This window comes from Bombus huntii, unplaced genomic scaffold (genome assembly GCF_024542735.1).
Source record: "Bombus huntii isolate Logan2020A unplaced genomic scaffold, iyBomHunt1.1 ctg00000059.1, whole genome shotgun sequence".
NCBI classification, from domain to species: Eukaryota; Metazoa; Arthropoda; class Insecta; order Hymenoptera; family Apidae; genus Bombus; species Bombus huntii.
Genome location: NW_026099320.1, coordinates 1,091,446 through 1,097,715, shown reverse-complemented (window position 1 = coordinate 1,097,715; position 6,270 = coordinate 1,091,446). Strand labels below are relative to the sequence as shown.

The following is a 6,270-nucleotide window of genomic DNA, read 5'->3' as shown; positions in this document are numbered from 1 at the left end:
CCTGATATAATTAAAATAATTGAGTTTAATAAAGGGATTTCAAATGGATTAAAAAATTTAATTATTTTAGGTGGTCATATTAAATTAATTTCAATTGAAGGAGAAATTGAATTATGGAAGAATGTTCAAAAAGATGAAATAAAAAAAAAATAGTTCAGAAATAATAAATATAATTATTCTAAATTTTATTATTGATAAAATATAAAAAGAATGTATTCCTTGAAATGTTCTTTCTCGAATAATATCTCGGAATCATATTATTGTTGATAAAATTAAAATTAATAAATTTAAGATTATAATTAATAAATTATTTAAAGAAATTCATAAAATTGTTCTTAATAATATATTTATAGTATTAAAAGAGACAATAATTGGTCATGGTCTAATAGTAACAATATGAAAAGGAAAGTTTTTTTTCATTAATTTGATTCAGAAAAATATAATGTTAATAAAATTGAGAATACATAAGCTTGAATTAAAGCTATTGAAATTTCTAGAATTAATAATATATTTTGAATTATTAAAGTTAATGGTGATAAAATAATGAAGTTTATTATAAAATTTCTTAGTAAAATAAGAATAAGATGTCCTGAAATTAAATTTGCTGAAAGACGAATTGATAATGTTCAAGGGCGAATAAAAAGTCTAATAAGTTCAATAATTACTATAAAATTTATTAAAAATTTTGGAGAATTTAATGGTACTAAATGTCTTAAAGTTTTTATAGGAAAATTAATAATTGAGTAAATTAAAAATCTTAATCATAAAGATAATGCTATTGATAGATTAAATATTAAATGTCTTGTTGATGTAAAGATATAAGGAATTAATCTAAATAAATTTAATATTATAATATGAATTATAATTCTTAAGAATCAAAAAATATTTATTGAATATTTATTAGTTATCATTATTTTAAATTCATTAAATAAATATTCAATAAATAATTTAAAAATTATTAAAATTCGTGAAGGAATTAATCAATATGAATTTGGAAATAAAATAATTGGTAAAATTATAAAAATTCAATTTAATTGAATATAATTATTAATTGAAGGATCAAACATTTCAAATAAATTGTTTATCATAATCATTTTCATTTTTTAATTAAATTATTTTTATTATTATTATTATTTATATTATAAATATTTTTTATGATAATATATAATAAAAATGAATTTCTTAAAATTATAATAGTAAATAAACATATTAAACATATTATAAAGATAACTAATCAATTAATAGGTATTATTTGTGGTATTCATTAGAAGTAAATTTTAATTACTATAATTGATTTAAAAGATCAATTCTTTATTTCAGACATCTAATGATAGAAAAATAATAATAAAATATTAATTTTAGAATGATAATCTAATGTTATTTAAATTAACTAATTTTTCAAATTTTATTTTTAATTCAATTTATAAATAATTCATAAGAAGTTCTTTCTAATATAATAGGTATAAATCTATGATTTATTCCACAAATTTCAGAGCATTGTCCAAAATAAATTCCTGGACGGATACAAAATAAATTTAATTGATTAATTCGACCAGGAATAGCATCTACTTTAATTCCTAATGATGGAATAGTTCATGAATGAATAACATCTAATGAAGAAATAATTATTCGTATAGAAATTTTAAATGGAATAATTAATCGATTATCAGTTTCTAATAATCGAAATTGATTTATTAGTTCATAATTTAATATATATGAATCAAATTCATAATTATTAAATTCTGGATATTCATAAGATCAATATCATTGATGGCCAATAGCTTTAATAGAAAAATGAGGATTTACAATTTCATCGATATAATATAAAATTTTTAAAGATGGAAAACAAATAATTATTAAAATAATTATAGGAGATAAAGTTCAAATAATTTCAATTGTATGATTTTTTAAAAGAGTTAGATTTAAATAATTATTATATATAAAATCTATAATAAAAAATGTTGTTAAAGAAATAATAATAATTATTATTATTATAGTTAAATTATGAAAGGAAATTAAATTATCAGAATAAAAAGAATTTGAATCTTGAAATGTAAATATATTTCATGTAGAAATTTTTAATAATTAAAATTTATTTGAATTTGAAATTCATTATATAATTTTATTAAATTAATTTATTAATAAAAGATAAAAATCTTTATAATTGAATTTTAAATTCAAAGCACTAATCTGCCATATTAATAATTATATATATATATATTATTTATTAATAAATTTTTAAATTTTAATTATTAAAAATATTTTTAATTTTATTATTTATAATTAAAGGAATTTCAATTAGTGAATGATCTAAGGGAGGATAATTGTTTAATCATTCTAAAGAAGATTGATGAAATTTAAATATAACTAATCGTTTTGAAATTAATCTTTCAAAAATAATAAAAATGAAAAATAATATTCTATTTATCGAAATTATTGCTCCAATTGATGAAATTAAATTTCAACAATAATAAGAATCAGGATAATCTGAATATCGTCGTGGTATAGATATTAAGCCTAAAAAATGTTGAGGGAAAAAAGTTATATTTACACCAATAAATATTATAATAAATTGAATTTTTAATCATTTTTGATTTAATATTAGACCTGTAATTATTGGGTATCAATGAATAAATCTAGTAATAATAACAAAAACTGCTCCTATTGATAGTACATAATGAAAATGTCCTATTACATAATAAGTATCATGTAAAATAATATCAATTGATGAATTAGATAATATTACTCCTGTTAATCCTCCAATTGTAAATATTAAAATAAAACCAATAGATCAAATGATTGTAATATTAAAATTTATTTTTGAACCATGATAAGTTGCTAATCATCTAAATACTTTAATTCCTGTAGGAACAGCAATAATTATTGTTGCTGATGTAAAATAAGCTCGAGTATCAACATCTAATCCAACGGTAAATATATGATGAGCTCATACAATAAATCCTAGGAATCCAATTCCTAATATAGCATAAATTATTCGTATTCCAGGATGACTAAGTTCTATTCGAATTAATAATCTTATTGAAGATCCAATTATTCCTGATCATATTGCAAAAATAAAATATATTATTCCAATGTTTTTATGATTAGTTGATATTAATCATTTTTTTTATTAAGATTTATAAATATAAAATTTATATAATTAATTTTGAAGATTAATAGTTTATTTAACATGAAATCTTAAATATTAATTTAATATAAATTAATTAATTAAATGTTTAATTATAATTATAATAATTTTAATTTAATTAAATTAAATAAAATTTTAAAAATTAATTTAAAAATTTTTAAATAATAAAGTATTATGTCTGAAAAAGAAATAAACTGTAAATTTATTTAGAAAAATTAAAAATTTTTTAATACTATTTTAAAATTTATTTTATAATATTTAATATAGTTTAAGAAAAATATTAAATTGCAAATTTAAAGATTAAATTAATAATATTTGTATTAAATTAAATAAAATAAATATAAAAGAAAAAATAAAATTGTAATTAGAATGTAGATTTTTATATGAAAAATTTCAAAATGTATAATTATTTTACTAAATTTAAATTTTAATAAAATATATTTTAGTAAAATGAAATAATTTCATATTATAATTATTCTTGTTAATAATAACAAAATTATTAAATTGTTTCTTAAATTTAAATTTAAATTATAAATAAATTCTCATTTGAATATAAATGAAAAAAATAATGGTAAAGAGGAATATATAAATAATAAAATATGAATATATTGAAAAATTTCTAAAATTTAAATTATTTACATTATAAAAATTAAAAAAATATATTAAAGTTGAAAATATACATAAATAAATTAGAATTAATAATATGAATAAGTTTTTATTAGTATGAAGAATAAAATAAAAAAATAATGAATTAAAAATTGATGAACATCCAAATAATTTTTTTATAGAGAAGTTGTATATTTGTATATAAAGCAATGAATGTATTATTAATAAATAAAGTAAGAATTAGATATGGTGTAATGAAAGTTATTGAAGAAAAAAAATAAATTGGAATAAATTTTATAAATGTTGAAATAATTAAAATTTGATTTCATGAAGATATATTATAGATATAAATTATTCAAAAACAAAACGGAAATAAACCAATTTTTAAAAATATAGATAAATTTATTAGAAAATTAATTATATAATTTTTAAAAATAAAAATTTGTGTATAATTTAAAGAAATAATAATAATAATTAATAATCTTGGAATTGATGATATTATAAAATATATGATTCTAACAATTTTATTATTTGATTTAATATTAATTATTCTAATTAAAATAATTGTTGAAAATTCTATTGATAATCATTTAATGTAAATTCTTGATGAATTTAATATAATAAAAAATAAAATAATTACTGATAAATAAGAGAATATATATATTTTATTATAAAAAATAATTTTTTTTTTTTTTTTTTTTTTTTTTTTTTTTTTTTTTTTTTTTTTTTTTTTTGAAAAAATTAAATATTGTATATAAAAATAAAATTTATATAGAAAAATTTCTATTAGTTTTTAACTTATTATATAAATAGTAATAGTATAATTTAATTATATACATAAATATTTTATCAAAATATATCTTTTATCAGACATATTACTTATATTTTTATATTTTATATAAAACTTTTTGAATTTATCGATAGGGTATGAACCTATAAGCTTAATTTAGCTTATTATATAGTTTATAAATTTAATTTTTAAAATATAATTAAATTTATTAAATTGTAATTTAATAATAATTTTAGAATTATATAGTTAATTTATAGGAATAAAAATTATTCAATTATTTATAAAAAGTTAGATATATTTTAAAAATTACTATTAAATGCAATTTAATTATTATATTTTTTTATTAGCTAATACCCAAATTGTTAATAATTAATTGATATATATATATATATATATATAAATAAGTAACAGCGGTCAGTTTGTGAAAAGTGCTCGTTAACAAATCTTAAATTACAACGAAACGAAATTGTTCAACACCTTAAAATTGAAAATTACCGAACTAAGTAGGAAAAAGGCCACAATGTTTGTAGAACCTCGATAAGTGTTCGCCGAGACAGTTTCGACATCTGGACTACGTCGGACAGTTTACGACGGATATCCGTCACATAAAAGGGGTAGAAAATAACGTAGCCGATACTCTATCTCGCATCGAAGCGATCGGAAAACCAATAGATCACCATACGCTAGCTGCAGCGCAAGAAAAGGATAGCGAGCTACGCAAAATTATCAATGCTGGCTCGAGCGCGTTGCAGCTGAGAAAAGTACGATTTCCCGATCACAACGTCGAGTTATACTGCGATATTAAAACCGAGACCGTGCGACCGTACGTACCGGAACCGTTACGCCGCACCGTATTCCAAGCGCTACATGGACTTTCCCACCCGGGGATGCGAGCTACGCGAAAATTGGTAGCGACGCGCTTCGTCTGGCCGTCGGTAAATAAAGATTGCCGAACGTGGACACGACAATGCATACCGTGTCAGCGCAACAAAGTCACCAGACACGTATCCTCGCCCGTCGGAACGTTCGGAACGCTAGCGGTTGCTCGGCGTCAAACATTTGCGTACAACGGCCTACCATCCAGCGTCTAACGGGATGGTAGAACGCCTACACAGACAATTAAAGGCGGCGATCAAATGCCACGACACGAGCAACTGGGTCGGAATTCTCCCGATCGTCTTATTAGGTATAAGAACCGCGATAAAGGAGGACCTAAACGCAACGGCGGCCGAAATGATTTACGGCACCGGCATACGTCTGCCGGCGGAATTCTTTTTGCCAACTAGTCAACGGGCCAACTTGGAATACGCGAACCGGCTGAGAGAACGCATGGAGAGGGTCAGACCACACCCGATTACTCGCCACGGCGAAAAGAAAATTTTCGTCTTCAAGGAATTAGAGACGTCGCCATACGTATTCGTGCGCCACGACGCGATTGGAGGACCATTACTACAGCCACCGTACGATGCACCGTATAAAGTCATACAGAGAGGTGATAAGACATATACGGTAAAAATAAATAATCGCGACGTAACGGTTTCCATAGATCGCTTGAAGCCTGCGTTTGTCATTCCCGAAGACCTCGAACAAAGGTCCGCCGAGACTCGCAACGTGCTAATTCCGGTAGACCAAACGAATGTCCGCGACGAAAGCAGGGCGAACGCCAATAACCAAACGACAAACGGAGAAAATACCCGGAATAGATACGTTACGCGGTCTGGGCGAA

General features: G+C 22.1%; 1 pseudogene; it reads right to left on the bottom strand.

Annotated features, from left to right (window-relative positions):
* Window positions 1-355: 355 nt before the first annotated feature.
* On the bottom strand, window positions 356-2,073 carry LOC126875876 (cytochrome c oxidase subunit 2-like; annotated as a pseudogene).
* Window positions 2,074-6,270: the final 4,197 nt, after the last annotated feature.